Genomic DNA, 19,465 nt, shown 5'->3' with positions numbered 1-19,465 from the left:
AGCCATCCTCCTCATTCACCCGGCAGCGCAGGTAAGTCTCCGAGCCGTGGCGTCCGTGACCATCGCCATGACTACCGCGCATGCGCGACATGTCAGCGGGTGCGGAACGGCGGCTGACGTGTGGGGGAATGGCTGGAATGGCGTTAGGAGCGGCGCCGGTGGCTCTTGCCGCCGCCACCGCATATGTCATCGGCCGTGTGGGGGAGCGGCGCTGGCGGCTATCTCCGCCGCTGCCGCATGTGACAGCAGATGTGTGGGGGGAACAGGGGGGGGGGGTGACCGTGACGTCACTTTCATTTCACATTTTGTCTCCATCTCTCCAGTTTTGCCTCATCAGAAGTAGGTGCCACTAAAGAAGTTTCACTTCAAAATCCCTTGTTGTGTAATTTCATTTAATAAATTAATATTGACTGAACTAAATTGTGAGAGTTAAATGCATTCAAAAAAAATTATGTTCGTTTTATTTAAAAAATCTATGTGCTGTGCAAGGACTGGAAATCTTCTGAGTGTCTTCCACTCACATATGGCCATGTGAGTGTATTTGCATCTAGTATTCTATATTTTGTATTCTGTCCATACCCCCTTACTGGCACCAACCCTGGTATTTTCTCTATTTCTGAGAGAACTAAGTGTTCCAGAACCAGAGAAGCGGTCTGAGGATTCACAGAGATTTAATCTCCATATGCGCAAACACTCACACATGGCCGTGTGAGTGCCAACATTATTATTGTATTGAATTGAAGCATCTCAGTAAAAGATTGTGTTACCCTGGGATTGTAAATACAAAATTAGTGGTACGACATACACCCTGCTAGTACCAACATACTTTTTACATACACTGCACTCTATAAAAGGTCATAATTAAAGCAATCAGATGACTCGCTTTGCAACTCCCCTTTGGGATAGATTTGTAACATTACCTTTGAAAAATAACAAAAAGGAAGTGTAGAATAATACATTAATACTTATAGTAGATGCCCATGTTTTTCTACACTGTTAAGGAACAAAGCATGGTGGGCTTAACATCAGATTCTTTTTTATAGTGTCTAAATTGGAGAACAAATTAATAAAGCTGAATAGCTGACGGACCTAATGGCATTGAAAGAAAATGTAATACTGCAAGAGAGATGTTCGATATGTTCATTGATTCGAGCAAGATGTGCAGCATTTTCCTCTTCATATCAATCAGTATAAAATATGACATCAACAAGGTCTGCTTCTTTTTATGGATTGACTGAAGTCTAAAGGGAAATTGCTGCATTAAGGAGCATTACATTTAGATGATATGGTCTGCAGCCATGTTTTTCCTTTATTGCTATAGCTGCATACAGTAGTTAATCTTGCACTAGCGTAGGATTGAATAATTTCAGCTTTAGGCAAATATACATAGGCAAAACAGAAATGTCTCAGTAAATATTGAAATATACAAGTGTATATTTAATCGTGTATAAGATAGGAATGGTACATATTGTGCAATATTATAAGAAATCAAATACAGGACTTGCTCAGTTGTTGATTTTTTAGCGATCTTGAGCTAAATTCTTCCTCGCTTTTTATTTGTGAATGGACCCAAGTGTCCTAATCACAGTTCACAAAGTTTGGGTTTTGCATTAAACCTTTTCACTGTACGTTTCTAAACTTTGGCCGACTATGTCACCCTGAATTCTCAGTGACCTGTACACTTTTTAGGATTAACATGCGGACTGAAAAAAACACTCATAGAAGAAGTACAGAATCAGATGTGCTCCCACAGCCAGACCAGGCATTTTCTTCCATTGATCTTGGCTATCCCAGAGGTAACTGCAGCACATACAATTTCTAACTGTGCCCTCAACAATTTGACACAACTGTACAATGCAGTAGAATGTAAAATAATGCTAGAAATGTAAACAGCAATGCCCACCACATTACAACCGTAAATCAGGAGATGGAAGGGACATACTGTGATGTATGTATCACATACCCTTTATTGTGATCATATTACATAGATACTGATAGTATCTGCCTACTGGAACCTGTCTCCTTACTTGCAATCCAATTTGCAACTCTTTGTACCTATTGTCTAATTCCTTTTCTCCTACCAATTGTCTACATTCTGTTCTTTACCCTCTGTAATCCTGCCCCTGCTCCTCAAGCTTGCTATTCTATTTTTATTTTATCTAAAAACGTCTGGATTCGCTTTCTCTAACTATCTGCATTTTCCTGTCCCTGTCAACATGTCTGTGATTCTAAAAGACACATTTACTCCCTTCTTCTTTTGGCACGCACAGCACAGTCAAAGTCCAGGCTTTCCTCACCACGAGAGCTGCATGATACAGGACCTGAGAGGGCAACCAATCGATCCGATGCAGGACCCAGGAAGGGAACAAGTGGCTTGTTGGTCCAATGCAGGGCCTCAGGTGAGGGTGATAAAGGCTGCATGGGTGTAGGAGCTTTGAAGCATGAGTAAAAAGTACTGGCGTGGCGGTGTGTCCACTGAAAGATTTGTGAGACTCAGGCCTACAAACCATAGGTTCTGCACAGGATTTACTGCATTGATTGGTAATCAGAGAGACAAGAGGATACCTGCAACATTGGAAAATGCTCTACTGTGATGTAGCGTTAAAATGAAATAATACAGCTTGAACAAAAACTTTTCTCTTGGAATGTTAGTTAAAAAGGAAAAATAGACAATCGATCATATCGTCTAATGACATTTCTGATTTTAAACGGATAGCAATGATATCATAAAAAATATGCAGCCTTATTTTTAGTGTTGTACATCTGTAAACTAAGCAGCATTTCATAGAGCAGGGCAATGCCTCCACTCTGAAAGGATTCAGCAGCGTATTTCTCATATTTGCTTCCACATCTAGCATCAAGAGGGCTAGTTAGTATCATGCTTCACAGCAAACTTTGAGGGCCTCAACTCATAAAATTTGACTTCAGGAAAATAACTTTGTTTATGCTGTAGAGATTTGCAACACATAAAGGCATAGGTTTGCTAAGCTTAGTTAAATCAGGCAAAAAAATAAAGTGACATTTTACCTATGTAACCCTATTTCCCCCACCCAATCTCATCTAGGGCCCCTATGGGGGGAAACTGCTCTGGTTACTATGCTCTATGTGGTGCTAAGCCTACCTGTTGGTTCCAGGAGAACTGAGTGGCCGCGGTGGTATGGGGCACGGGATAGTCTTTTGGATGTTCACATAGCTACTCACTCATGGTACAGTGCCTCCAGCCGTGACAGGATCGCAGGATATGTGATGTCAGCTCCCATCGCTCCACAACGTTTCCCTTCTGCCCAGTAACTGACAACCAAACAGAAGTCTGATGAATCATCACCTTTATTTTCTCTCCTCTATGCTCGGTACAGCATGATCTCCGCAGACTGGGACATCTGGATGGTGCTTGCTCCATCTCTTGGAGCATTCTAGTCTGGATGGGGACTAAGCCAGGAGGCTTAGAACAGCATGCTTGCCCCTCAACGAGGAAGGCTCATAGCCCTCGTGCTCCCCTTTAGGGAGAAAAGCCAGACTGCTTTCTCTCTTGAAACAGAGCTCCACTTCCTTGCTTCCTCTCCCTTTGGAGGGTAGAGGGCAACTCTTTCTTTTTAGATCCTCCCCAGAAGAATCTAGAAGGGGCAGGCTCAGGGACTGTACCCACCTTCAAGGGGCTGTACAGGGACCATGAGACACCACTTTCCTTCCCTCCTCTTCCTGGACAGGCAAGGGGAGGGGGGGGTCACTGCCCATTAGATTAACCAACAACTGCCTGGAATTTATCAGGTCTTATCTAGTAATTATCCTATGTGAGGGGAAAAACAGGTAAGATGGGACATACCCTGTTATACCTAAAACAGGAAGACATTTTGTTTTCCCTGTGTTAATGCCTTACTTACAAAAGTAATAACCGCTGTAATTGAACTATCTTCAAATAACACAATGTTATTTAAGTCTTGGAATGACTCCCATCCAGACCTTGAAATAGGGCTTTTACTGGAGAGGAGAGAGAGAGCAATTTAGATATTGGACAGGTATGTGGAGTATTGTGTAGGGTTGGAGGTATATACATCAATGAACCCTATACTTATGTAATTTCCTAGTGTTAAGGTTTATATTTATTTTGATGCCACATTAAATAGAGCTTAGTTAAACTGGGCCTGAGTGTGCATGGAGGGACACAGTTTGATCATTCACACTACTACACGTGACCTTGGATTTACCTTTTTACTGTAAGAACATGCTTTCAAAGCATAACATTATTTGGATTGCTATATGAACAGAAGCCAACTCAAAGTATTGAAGCCAAGAAATTGAAGTACAGTACTGTATTCTCTGAAAATCCATCCTTCCTCCCATGGAGAGCTTCATATCCTTTGCTCTTTCATCAGCTCCTTAAGGATTTCAATTTAAACTTCAAAAGCATCTATTTCCCTTTTCTTGATTGTGCATCAGAGACGACAGTTTTATAGCCTGTGTTTGATTGATATAATTAATTTAAAAAGGTAGTGGAGGGTAAATCGGCTTGAAAGGTGGCATGTTTCCAATGAGTAGGGGCTGTACAAATAAAATAAAAAAGAGATAAGAATCAAAGGAAAAATAGAGAAAAAATGAAACATGGAAGCAAAGGAAAACTATTACACCGAACATTTTATATTGAGTTCTGTTGCTGTTATTCTGAGTTTACAGATAATTGTTTTGAAATCTAATCCCTTCTTTGATATGTGTAGTGTCGGGAGAAAGAAGCCTCTTACTTTATGTGATTCCCTTACAGTGAATAACCATAGAACAGAATGGGTTATTTTAATGGAAATATTTTAATATAGCATTTTATATTTTATTCTTGTTTATACTGTAAATGCATGAACGATACAGCTGACATGGAAGAGCAGCATACAGTTATGGGTATGTGGTTGGGTTTTATATTAAATCTGTTTTCTTCTCATTTTTAAAATGATAACAACCACCTAGAACCAAAATCTGTGACCCGTGGGAGTTCTGGACTAAAAAAAAATGCTTTGCTATGAAAAAATATTGACAATGAATTAGTGACACTCATTTAAAATAACAGGATCTTCAGCTAAGTTTTTGTGGAAACTCTATGCTTTTTATTCACCATATCAGTTCCTCTCGCTAAAAGAAATGGATTACAAATGTTATTTTAAAGAAAATAATTAATCAGCAGTCACCATTGAATTTATTATAAATATCTCCTATGCCATCTATAAGTTACTGTATTACTGCTAGAAAAGCTTTGCCAATTGAAGTTCAATTATGACCAACCATTTATTCTGGATTTAGTTAAAGATATTTAGAGAAAAATGTCCTTAAAATGTTTTTTTGAACTTTCACTAAAATTACTAAAATAAAAAACAAAAATATGGTGCTCAAAAGAGATGAGCAATACGTTGACATAAACGGCTGATCACAAAGTCATAAATATGTGACAGGTCATGTCTTAAGGTTGGAGGAATTTAGTTTTCATCAGCAACAAAGGAAAGGGTTCTTTACAGTAAGGGCAGTTCAAATGTGGAATTCATTACCCATTGAGACTGTGATGGCAGATACAATAAAAATCTTTAAAAAATAGGTTGGCACCATTTTAGAAAGGAAAGGTATACATGGATATACCAAATAATTAAACATGAGAAGGATGTTGATCCAGGGAGATATTGGATAATTATCTGGAGTCAGGAAGGAATTTATTTTCCCCCTTATGAGATATCATTAGATGATATTTCACTGGGGTTTTTCGTTTACCTTCCTCTGGATCAATATACTGTAAATACAAATATTGGATCAAGTATGTCGTCTAAATTTACCATAAGTTGAACTTGATGGACATACAGTAGGTCTTTTTTTCAACCACCTAGGAGAGATAAAACAAGCACACCACTGCAAAGTATCTCAGAACTGTAACACACTCAAGCAGACAGAGATAATGCCTACTTACAATCCATCTCTTAAAACAGTGCAGTGGAGAGAATCTGTGCTTTAACCACTTCTTAGCTGCTAACAAGAATCCCACGTGTAGTACTCACCCTCCTGCGATCCAATTGCTGTCAGATGTTTCTCCCAATGCTTGCAGTTGGCCACATGGAGAGATCAAAAGCAGAAAAATGGTGTAGATTGCACAAACAATTTATTTAAAACGGCTAACACAGCCAATAAAATACTCACAAAAACCCTGAAGGACTTTTGTGTAAAGGGATTGATTGTCCTAAACCAAATTGGAGGGGGGGCGAAAGACTCAATGGTATATCCAGAAAGGAGACCCTGTTCTGAAGACCCTATCGCCCAAGGGTCTAAATATAGAATTTGACCTAGCCTCCTTTTTGAAGGAGTGAAGTATCTATTCCGCTGTGTCACAATTACATATATCACAATCACAGTTGATTGTCTATAGTACATTTCTCCATGTTAAACTGATAAGTCTCCAAATCCCAGGGAATAATTATTCCCTGGAGACATGTTACTACAGCAGGAGTAAAGTTTTAGATGTTTGCAAGTAAATATCATGCTGTATATTGTATTTTATTAATGTTATACCACAAGGGGTTAATCACTCCATAGGGTATCAAAAGGGATCATGTTGAGTAGCTCCTTATTCCTTTGAGAAAGTGACACCCTTACATCATGAAACGCGTTAGGATAGGAGGAGCTTTGTGACGCCGTCTGTAAGGGAGTTTCCAGAGCAGTGGGAGGCGCGCTTTCAGTGACGTCACCGGACAAGCGCCGAACACACCACGGAGGGCGGTAAGATCGCCCACCTTGGGTTACTCCATGGAGAGGCGGAAGGAGCGCCGGTCCTAAACCCACAGCTCAGAGGGGAGCCCCTGCATGATGTGGATGGCATTATAGTGATGTTCATGCACTCACTTGTTACAGTATGTGAGTATTTTATTGGCTGTGTTAGCCGTTTCAAATAAATTGTTTGTGCAATCTACACCATTTTTGTGCTTGTGCTCCATGTGGCCAACTGCAAGCATTTGGGGAAACATCTTGACAGCAACTGGATCGCAGGAGGGTGAGAACTACACGTGGGATTCGTGTTAGCAGCTAAGAAGTGGTTAAAGCACAGATTCTCTCCACTGCACTGTTTTAAGAGATGGATTGTAAGTAGGCTTTATCTCTGTCTGCTTGAGTGTGTTACAGTTCTGAGATACCATGCAATGGTGTGCTTGTTTTATCTCTCCTAGGAGGAGTCTTCAGCATCCTATCTCCATTCCTCACCACTTGAATATCCAGGGAAGGGCCTCTTAAGGGACTTTAATCATCTTATGGACAATACATCTCCTGAACTGTGTGTTACTTGAGCGCCAGGTATCCCTGTTTTGTTTTTATACCTGTTGTATGTAAGTTGATAAGATATTTACCCCACGAGACACCTTGGCAGCCTCTGATTTTTTGATATCACAATTAGTTATCACTATTATTGTATTTATTTATCAATGAGTAGTAGCACTGTTTAATTAAAAAAATTTCACTTGTGTAACACTCACCCACATTTCAGGTCAAGCGCTGTATAGCTTAGGGTGTTTTTCAGCCACTTTTGTCAACCTCATCTACTATGTAACTATGTAAAAACAGCAACAATTAATATTTTATATACCTTACCTATTCACATATATCTATCACTTGCTTCGGCGTATTAGTATTCCAATAAACATTTATTATTTTTACTTTTAACAGGTTAGTTGTTCCATCGCCATATAGCCCCATTATTTGTGGGTGATTGACGCAAGTTAGGCTTCTCTGAGGATCTTTATATCCTCCTCACTATCTATTTTGTTGCACCGTGAGTGCGTGCTAATAAGGGACTTATATGACCTCGGTCACTATCTTATCTGTATTCTAAGAAAGAAGGGAAACTGAAAAGTGTCTCAGTTTCCAAAATCAGTATTCTGTATTTAAATATTTTTGTGTAATCTAAATGTATTTTGTAGGTTTGACGAGGTGTTGAGTGATAACAATACAGTCCTAGTCAAAGTATTTAGAATATTATAATGAATAGCTGCATCTCAGAGAAATATACAGACCTGGCCATTCTATTTTATATACTTCAGATTTCCACAACTAAGTTCTTATTATTTCATTTACACTACATTCTAGGTCAAATGGGTTTATATTTGGACATGCCTATTTCTATGCAGCTGCATAAGTATGACTGTGGGAGCCGTTTGCTGGCTTGTTTACTCATACACAACAAATACATTCTTAAAGCTTTATCTACTGTATAGCACTATCTGAAGTACAAGTACACTTGTTACTATTTAAACTATTTCTCAGTATAATATGCAGAATTATTTTGACCCAAGTTATATTTTTAAAACATACAGTATCAACCTTTTCAGTATCTTTATATTGTTCTGAGAATGGAAACATAACTGGCACGTATAAGGCCATGTGTTCTTAGAACATCATGCCTTTTTTCTACGTTTCTGTCAACTGAATACTCCCATTGGTGTGGTCTGGGTGAAAAAATAGAATGTTCTCTGATATTATATTGTGAGTGCAAAAGGTTTATTAAGTTGGAAGTGACATGCATATTCTCTACTACTTCAGAGATCTTCCAAAGCAGTTTGAGAAATTATTGCTTTCATCAGATATTGTTGGCTTTAGTACATTAATATAATTACCTTCAAGACTATATTCAAAGTGGCCCATTATAAGTGGCAAGACTACTGAACAACTCAAGTTTAAAAGGAAGTGAAGAAGAAGTGGACACCCCCAACTGGCCCTGATTCCTGGATTTGAACTACGCTGGAAAGGAGGATATCATCTATACCAGACTGCATCATAACTGCTATGATGCTGCCTTTACCATTTATATTTGCTGTGACTTCACTTCTTCTCAAATTATGCACTTCTTTTTAACAGCCTCACTATGTCTCTAACTCTATTCATATATCTCCATCTCTCCTTCCTTCACTACTTCTCTGTTCACATGAACTCCTTTCTTACCTGCGCCCTCTGGCACCACACAGCTATATCCCCTGGACTAAAACACACCCTTACAAATCATACACACACATCCTCTTTCTATCCATGCTTCTCCTCCTTGCTTCTGGGGATATCTCTCCCAATCCTGGTCCCTGCCTTATTTCTACATGCGCTCGATCTCACCTGCCATTTGCAACCTCTACTCCTTCAGGTGTCAACTCCTCCAACCTCATAGCCATCCCCTGCCATCCTCCCTCCTCTCTCCCTTTCTCTTGTGCCCTTTGGAATGCTCGCTCCCTTTCTAACAAGTTCCTCTCTGTACATTACTTTTTTCTCTCTCACTCTCTGCTTCTATTTGCTATAACTGAGACCTGGCTCACTCAGTCTGACACTGCTCTGGAAGCTGCCCTCTCCTATGGCGGCCTCTCCTTCTCCCACACTTCGCGCACTGATGGCAGGGGTGGAGGTGTGGGGCTCCTGCTCTCCTCTCTCTGCCGTTACCGTAAAAATTGCTGTATGGTGCTCAAAAACATAGATCAAAACGACAATAAGTCCTTAGCTGAATAATTCCATCTGTAGAGATCCTAGGGGTACCAGGAAAATAATAGACCAAGAATCCTAATTGGATATGACCCCTACTTCCACTATGACACGATGGCCTGGATGGAGTTCCACTAATATAAGTAACAACTCCCACTAGCTAGTGTCCAGTCAGATATATCGCTGTGGAATAGTAAAGGTGTAAGGGCCTCATGCAGTAAGCGTTGATAAGGGAATTATCACCATTTTATAGCCAAAATTGGGTTTGAGATTCAGTAAGCGCCGATAAGTGCTTGATTTCGCCAGGTTTCGGAGCCGATTATTTTGTTATGGCCAGTCGGCTGCCGATAAGCCTGTTTTCGCCACTGATCGCCACTTTTTTAAATCGGCTGGATTCAACAAAAAAAATCAGCTTATCGGGGCTGATCGGCACTACGAAATTGAGATGTTATGGCCGATTTCTCCCGCCAACTAAAGTTGGCAGTTTGGACGGGAGAACGATCGCTAAGGCTGCCGGAACGGCACTTAGAAAAAAAAAATCTTCTGTACATCAATGGAGTCAATGGAGCGGGGACGTATAACAGTATAGTACTGTTTACGTTTCATTGCTCACAATACAAACGTCATTTGCATTACAGTGTGGGGGGCATTCCCTGCATTGTGTCACGGCTGACGTGTATTATTTGCATAACATTATACTTTTACATGTTTGCAGCATTTGCGGGTCACATTACTCATCATGTGATGATGTGGCAAGGGAAAATACTATACTCAACTCTTAAAGGAGAACCTCACATCATAGCACACATTTTACTGCATTGATCGACAATTGTTTACATGATGTTACACATGTCACACATGTCACACATACACCGTATATTCATGTTCCTTTAGATTACACAATGCTTGTAATGTGTCACGCATCTTTAAACGTTCATGTACATCTAAATTCTCATGTTTACATCTACGTTTGGTCCTCCCTATTTTCATGACGTCACTTATTGGACGCTCAATCACATTGCATGTTTACATTGTAACCGTAGCATTACAAGCACTTCAACCTAACTTATACACACATGTACAGTAATTCAGCATTGGGACACCTTGTTAACTCATTCTATACCAACTATCCTCCTTACAGAAATGCATGCATATGCACACGACTATTCATTGTTGGCAACATGTCACAATAACATGGCTAATTACACATGTTACACAAAACTTTTCCCACATCAATCTCAGCCTTTTTGTCTCATTACATGACTGACTCTTGCGTTCACAAGTTTTACATGCATTGCACATGCAACTATTTATTTGCAAGCAATGTTTCTACAAAGCATCACGTCACATCATTGGCAAATATCATCATTCCCTGCAGAATACACACAACAACTGCACACAGCTTGCCACACAAGTACTTTATTATGTTCATGTAAAACCTTGCATTTTACTATGTCACCTGACATCATTATACCTATTTAAAGGACGCCCATTACCTGCTCATTCACAGCTACTCATTTCAAAATGTTGAGATTGTTTAGGAGACGGAGGAACATTCTTTTCTATGACATGCTTGATGATGAAGACAATCATATAGGGCAAGGGAGGGACACACCGAGGGACAGTGACAGGGACAGTGACGCGGATACGACAGGGACAGGGAGAGGGACAGGCCGAGGGACAGGGAGAGGGACAGGAGATCAGAGGAGAAGACAGAGGAGACAAGTTGTGCCTCGTCCGCGTCTGTACAGGGAGAGAACCCTGTTAGATGGGATGAGTGAGGAGGAGATTGTAAGTCGCTATCGTTTGAGTTCAGCAGCAATCTTAGCTCTTTATCAGGAGATAAGGGGAGATTTAGATTTTTTCACAGCCAGAGGTCGTGCAGTCCCTGGGCTTGTTAAAATGCTGTGCTCATTACATTATCTTGCTTCCGCGTCATACCAGACAACTGTGGGCATAGTGGGCGGGGTCTCGCAATCTACATTCTCGCGGGCCTTGACCCAGTTTCTCTATGCACTCAATAGACGCGCTAGGAATTATATTCATTTTCCTACAGAGGCGACAGAGTGGCTGGAAGTCAGGACTGGCTTTTATAATATAGCAGGGATACCATGTGTGCTGGGTGCAATCGATTGCACACATGTTGCTTTGATTGCACCTAGTCAGAGTGAGCATGTGTACCGCAATCGGAAGCACTACCATTCACTCAATGTACAGGTGGTATGTGATGCCACGATGAGGATAATGCATGTGGTACCCAAATTCCCTGGTTCCAGTCACGATTCCTCTATCCTGAGGAACTCTTCAGTCTTCCATGCGTTCGAAGAGGGACATTTTGAATATGGTTGGCTGCTGGGTGAGTACACATTTACATGTTATAACACAAAACACATTTTTATTTAGGAATGTTGGCATTGTAGAATTTGATCACTAATGTAAGCTTATGTGTGCTCCATTCATTATAGGTGACTCAGGATACGGAATTAGGCCGTGGCTCTTGACTCCGGTGCTAAACCCTCAAACTGAAGCAGAGGAGAGGTACAATGCAGCCCATATATCTACAAGATCTGTTATAGAGAGGACATTTGGCCTACTCAAGACCAGATTTAGGTGTCTGGACAGAACTGGTGGGGCTCTTCTATACAAGCCTCAAAAAGTCTCTGATATTATCCTTGCCTGTTGCATTTTGCACAATGTTGCACTCAGGCACAATGTACAATCAGACCTAGCTGAGCCTTTGGTAGACGAGCATCCCACCCATGTAGCTGCTGAAAATGAACAAACAGCCAGTGGTGGCCAGACACGCCAGAATCTCATCAATTCATTTTTTTCTTGTAAGTAAAAACAGATATGTTCCAAGTTCTACTTTTATACTTACATTATGTTATCTTAACAATAATTTTTTTTTATATAACCTTCTGTTAGGACACAGATGAATATGGGTTGCACACCTTTCTTTTCTCTGCTGTGTGCACAAAGGGATGTGGCACCGGTATGTTATTGTTGCACAGGTTATATAATCCCTCTTCAATTGTACTTTAGTTGTGTGTATGTGAATACAACTGGGGTAACAAAGCACTAATATTTTAGCATTGTGTTGTTCCTTATGCTAACACAATACACATATTATGCCCATACTCATTCATGCTTCTAGTATGCTTACATACAATGTTATTGGTGCAGTGTAACATGTACATCCATATGATGTGTACACCAGGCTCATTTACATTTTGAATGTCATTAAATATACATGGTGTTGCACATTTAACACCAAATACACACTTTGATGTGTTGTTTACGGTACTGAAGATGGCATGTCAATGTTTGCAATTTATATATTGTTCCTTTGCATTATAGGTATATTTGCAGTATGACTGATCATGGTATGTATATTTGCTGACATCTCTCATAAGATGTGGCTACCTCAATCTTCCTATAATTATTTGAACTAAAAACCCAACATATTGGTTTAAACACAAATGTTACATATATGTACTTTCTGTATCATGTATATGCATTTAGCTACTCTTGAGGTATCATGTGCATTGTATTACAAAATGATTACTCACATTTCATCACATTTTATGTATGTTTCCTTATAATTTCCATTAATGTAATATAGAGGTGTTTGGAGAAAAGGGGATAACTGTACTTATTTGTTTACTTACGGGAGCACATTCATCACTAGCATAGACACATTTTTTAAGACAACTGTTTGTGTCTCTATCAATTGGTGTAGGATCCATGTATAACACCGACAAATGATAACACCAGCTTTATTATGGTAGCTTATATCATCATATTGACTATACTATGTATTTTTAAACGATTAATAAACACCGTAAATTATAGTTAGTTAGGTTAATGAAATATACACAGAAACGTACTTCATAACATGATGGTGATGTCATATTCAGAACATCATGCATTGGAGGGGACCATAACATCTGGCCAGTAACATTATTTGCTACAGTCCCAAACCATTTTATCTACATACCCATGTAACAAGAGATTTTAAATATAAATGGCTACTTGGTTGTAAGTGTCCTTTACATTGGGAGAAGGAGTGGCTCAGTGAGTAAAGACACACACTGGCACTGATAGTTTGAAGCAGGGGAGTCTGGTTCAATTCCCGGTGTGGGCTCCTTGTGACCTTGGCCAAGTCACTTTATCTCCCTGTGCCTCATGCGGCAAAAAAACATTTGTACGTTCCACGGGCCAGGGACCTCAGGCTGAAACATGTGTCTGTAAATCGCTGCGTACAACTAGCAGCCCTATACTTGAACATGCTCATATTATTATTATTATTATTGTTACATAGTTTCGACAGTCATACGTTCCATTACACAATAGAATACACAAATGTGTTAGCAGAGTGGGAATGGTTGTTATATAAAAAACACACCATGTCATAAAATGTTAGTAGTCATTAAAGAACACTCAAGAAAAATTCAATAGGCACTATTTTGCAACATCATTATGTTAATTAAGTGCTTATGCAATATAGGCATAAGGGTATCACTTTTTTAATTGTTTGTTAATAAGCGCTGCAAGCAATATAAAATTAGTTCCATATGTAGTATAGTAGTCGGTGGCTCCTCCTCACAATCATCTCATATAAAGGTAGACTCTTCTGAAATCAGACATTGATCCGATTGTATCTTCCCCGACATCTCTGAAATACAGCAAACACATGATGGTCAAATATGGCACCTTACTATATATGTATCCGTGACAACGCGTTACACAGCTCTATATGATTGTGTACATACACACGTCACTCATTTATATGTTACAACTACAAGTGTACATCAGTATGTAATTTTTATTATCATTTGTAGCAGCCATAACTATGTATATGAAGTGAACGTTGCCTGTATACTGAAAAATGTGCGCGCACATCTTAGTGTGCGCACGCACTTCACGCTTGGCTCCACTAACTGTTAGCGCATGCGCAAAACAAAGCGAACGTTGTGCGTTCAATACATGTAGAAAATACCAGTAAACATCACATCTTTATTTCAAATACAATGAAGATGAAACTAAAATCATTCTAAACGAGTACATCTGTATTCTTTTAAACCAGACGTGTTTGGACAGAAAGGACGGCCGATAACACAATGCGCAAATGCAATACGTGTGACGTCATGTTAAGCCAGCGTGAAACGCACGCTAACACTCCTCCCACTCAATTAACATTCGGCTAACGCCCAGGGTACGCCTACAAACACTGAGCCGCACGCATCACACACTGCAGTTACCGTTACTATTACAAAACATGACAGCCAATAGGCTTTGAGGCGCGCACGTCGCTTGGGGGCGGGACTTACATCCGTAATCCTTTTTAAGGACGCGTTGGCCCATGACAAGGGTCCCACGTCATACGTGGTGGACCCGGTTTTCAATGTTGTAGATGTTGCATGATAACAAAACAGGTATGTGTTAGAGTTATGGAAAAATGTTGCTAATATGTTTAAAGGGATAGGAAAGTACGTATATGTATACCGTCAGCAATGTGTACTACTCTTTCAGGTTCTACTATATTGTATTAGGAAACAATTTGTTTGTGATCGCTACATGTTATGCAGTCTGCAATGTTACGCTGTATCCACGCATTGAAAGTGAAAATGGTGGTTACAAAAAAAAAAAATTTAAACGCAGAGTCAACGCATAACGATTGTTATATTTACCATTCTTCTAGAATTAACTCTTCGCCTGGCTGCAACTGGTCGCTCCAGAAATGCAAGGCATTTTCATCCACGCTTGACCCAACCGCTGAATCCAGTAGGACACATAACTCCTCCAGGAAGCGCTCATAGGAATCGCCACTGCTTTCTTCAAATAATTGGTCGGGAGGTAGGTTCATTTCTTCGGGTTCCCATTCCAATGCATTTTCAGCTGAAAGGCTTGGTACATAATCATAGTACTTTTGTTCTTGTACAATGTGGGTTTCAGGAATGGAGGCTGCAGATATTGCAGCACGTATCGATTCAAACGGATCAGTAGTAGCGGATACATTGCTATTGCCATTAGGAATAAATATGCCTTTCACGACAATATAAGTGCCGTCTTTCAGGAGAAATTGTTTTTCCTGGGCAATCTTCCAGAAACCATAGGTGTGTTGTAGCTTATCCTGGTCACGTTCAAAAAAGTCATTACTTGATAAAGTGAATCTTATTGAGGAATTAAAATTCCGTGCATGCTTACGGTCTTGGTAATAAGGATATTTTGCTCGAATGAAATCATCGATTTGGCGTGTGCTTGCTTTCTGTCCGCGACTGTTCAAGATGGCTTCACAGATCATGTACTTATACCCTAAAAGGGGATTAATATTGGTAACGAATTCATCAGCCATGTCTGAGTAGCACAAAAGCTGTGTGCAGGTCTGTGTTATTTGCTCATCAAAATGAATGTGCTGAATGGCTAACAAACTCCTGTTTTTCCTTGTCAAGGTCATCAAAACTAACTACTTTGACTCCTTATTTCAAACGCCAATTGGCTTTGTAAATCTAATTGGGTTAACAGTTGTGGTTAGTGATATGGGACTGTGGGAGAAACATTTCTCCTTCTTTTATCTCGTTTCTGAAAAACATCCCTAGACTTTGAAATCGTTCACATAGTGTTTTTTTGAAAACTAACAAAGACCACTGTGTGAAAATAGTTCTTAGCCAGGCATATCAGTACAAACACACACCTGCAAAAAGAAATGTTTTTTCCCCGCTTACATTTCTGTGTGTATGTGAAAGTCTGGTTAACTCCCTGTCTGCATGAGTTTAAATACGTGTGTATATATATATATCTAAATATATCTCTCTTTTAAAAATATATATATATTTATATATTATATTTTATTTTTTTTTAATATTGCAGGAGTACACACAACATTGATGGCAGTAAGTATACCTTGTATGAAACCTATTTAAATGGTGAGAAACATGATTGAATGAAGTAATAAACATTTGTTTAAGCACAATACTGTTAGAGTCTCATACTTAGGATATTTCTCAAACATTATGCCTGTATTATTAAAATAGTGTGCTTTCACAAGGAAGCATGAAGTGTATTAGTTTGTAAAATACATGTATACCAGTTTATATAGTACTATATATATATATATATATATATATATATATATATACACACACACACACACACACACACACACACACACACACACACACACACACACATATGTGTATATATATTTTTATACATTCTGAGATGTTATTGAAACAAGAGCACACAAATGATTAAAGGACAAAATTAGAATGCCCAAGCAAGGCAAAGGTAAGTAATAATTTACACATAATCCTGCTGTACACGTACAAGAAAGATGTTTGCAGTTACTTAGGTGTTTTTATAAATGCATGTGACTAATATGCATATGCAATTCTTACATCAATTAACACACCCAAATGCAATGTTTTGCTGCAAAGTCAATGGCAGCTTCTCTAAACTTTGCAACTGGTTCCAGGTGGACCATTACTGAACAGACGATTAATACATAAATATTTATAACACTATTCATTAATTGAGTGTTAACATTTCCAAAACTTCACGTGTACAAGAACATACTTGAAAGTTTGGAAACAACACAGTCTTCAGCATACATACAATAGTAATTAGATAATGTGAAGTCAACAAAACAAGGCCAAAGACATATTTTCTGAATTATAACATTTATTTTTTTTGTTCCTTTTGCGAGCGAGTAACAGGCCTGCTTGTTGTCTCTTGAATTTTCCTTTTTCTTTTGCCACCAACTTTAGGCACAGCAGAGCCACTTTGAGTGGCCTCTGGCACTTCACGGGCAGGGCTTGTGGGCAGTGACTCACCTACAGGGCTTTTGGGCAGTGACTGTTCACCTATGGGGCTTGTGGCCAGTGATTCACCTACAGGGCTTTTGGGCAGTGATTCACCTACAGGGCTTTTGGGCAGTGATTCACCTACAGGGCTTTTGGGTAGTGACTGTGAGCAAGTTGGTAGACACTGCACAAGTGATGGTTGGTCTGTTTCATGTGTGTCTTTTGTTGTTTTTGACCAAAAACTGGTCAGTAGTAACTGCTTGTATTTTGTTTTTGTGGGCTCCTTTGTAGGTGTCAGCTGCTGATTTTGTACAGATGGCAGTGGTAGTATGTCGTCAGGAACCTGCACAGCAATCTCTGCTACTTGACCGGTAACATTTGGGCCTGGTGAATGAATATCAGATGAATGTGGTGAAAACTGACCTGCATGAACAGATCCTGGCTGGGAGGTGTTGAATTGTGGTACATTAGTCATTCTCCAGTAATTAGCTTGTGTTTGCTGAACAACTAATGCTTCGAATGAGGTGTTGATTTTTTGCAACTGTTTCGGCACTTCAATGAAGACTCTGTGGAGATGTGCCAATTGTGAAACTGTTTCTTCCTGCAGTGCAATCATCCTTTCCAGCACTGTCATGAAGTCAGAATGGCGACGATTTTCTGCTTCCACAATTTTTCCCTCAGAAGCTACAATTGCATCGTATGTCGTATTTGCTGGACGATTTGCCGGTAAAACAGTTTCAATTGGAATGTCTTCATGGTCACTTGCTTCTATTTGTGTGTGTATGGCGGTGGCGTCATCATCATCATCATCATAATCCTCTTCATCATGTTCTACAAATAAATGTACAAATTATTAAATGTCATGTTAATCTCTGCTGTGTTACTATGTAATTGTACTGTGTCATAAGTAACAACTAACATGTTTCCATACGTTTTATAACCTCACATTAAAAACTACCTTGACTTAAGAATAATGTTTGGACTCAGAATGAAATATGAGTGAATGAAAACTTGCTGTAAACTCACAACTCCTACATGATAGTTAACATCACTAACACAATACAAGTTGCCTTACACTTCATTTTCACTGACACTAAGTAATCCTATTTAAAGAAGATGTGCAAAACAAATAATGAACATGACAACATAACATATAGAAGAGCACATATTATATGGCCACCAACTGATACACTCACCTTCTAGGTGTGTTGAGCTGGCTGACCCAGGTGAAGACACTTGTTCAGTCTCAGGTGACACATGTCCTTCAGGGGCAACTATATATAACAATAACATAAGTTTTACATTTACATGTGTAAATATTGAACAAACAGTTATTGTATGTTCTGTATTTATGAGTACCTAACAGCATCATTTCCTTAACCCAAAATGTGTGTGTGAAAGTGAACATAAATAGTTGTAATAACAATGTACATTCCTGTGTACTTAGAAGTTTTGAGTTCCCTAACATACAACATACTATGGTTCTGCAGTAATGCGTGAGGAAAAATACATTAAATTTGTACATAAAAATCATATGTTGTGTAGTGATATCAGTATCATAATGTACATAACTATCATGAGATGACCATTCACAATGGTTATCATGAAGGTGGTCATATTGCAAAAAGTGTTGCTTTTGGTAGAGGATATGTGTGGTACATTAATATAAGATGTGGCACACATGAATGTGGCTGTGACTAAACAAGACAACACATGCAGTGTGTGATAATGTGTCGTTGATAGTAGTTCAACTATAGATATGAGTGAACTAATGTGTGACGTACGGTTTGATAAGTAATGAGTTGTTGGGGCATTTAGTAGCTAAAGTGAAGCTTTCAAATGAGTGTGATTAACTTCAGTTGTGCTAGTCAGGTTGTAAGAACGGTATTCCCTTCCCCAAAAAGCCTAATGAGCCACACCTTTCAATTACTTGAAACAGGTGAAAATGGTGTGAACTAAGTTGCCCCTAAAATGAGGCTGTAATTAGTGTGTGTGCTGAACCCCACCCCCTCTGTTGAAGTGTATGCTGTGATGAGATATTAATTGCAGCTGCTTTAACACAATGGTAGATGAGCTAAATAGTCGTGTGCAGTTTTGAAGTTATGAAAACAATGACATAAAATATGATACGTGTGCCTCATTATGCTGTCTGTATATGACTTAAAGCAAAAATGGACCTTTTCATAAACAACTATAGA

The 19,465-nt window shown here is 39.3% G+C and overlaps 1 long non-coding RNA gene across 1 annotated transcript; it reads left to right on the top strand.

Moving 5' to 3' along the window:
- The first annotated feature begins 11,925 nt into the window (after nt 1-11,925).
- LOC142491976 (uncharacterized) lies at nt 11,926-15,475 on the top strand. Its single transcript, XR_012800625.1, has 4 exons — nt 11,926-12,299; nt 12,391-12,457; nt 12,823-12,848; nt 15,167-15,475. It is a non-coding gene; the product is annotated as an uncharacterized LOC142491976 (long non-coding RNA).
- The last annotated feature ends 3,990 nt before the right edge of the window (nt 15,476-19,465 follow it).

This window comes from Ascaphus truei, chromosome 4, assembly GCF_040206685.1.
Source record: "Ascaphus truei isolate aAscTru1 chromosome 4, aAscTru1.hap1, whole genome shotgun sequence".
Classification (NCBI taxonomy): domain Eukaryota; kingdom Metazoa; phylum Chordata; class Amphibia; order Anura; family Ascaphidae; genus Ascaphus; species Ascaphus truei.
This window is presented reverse-complemented; position numbering and strand designations above follow the sequence as displayed.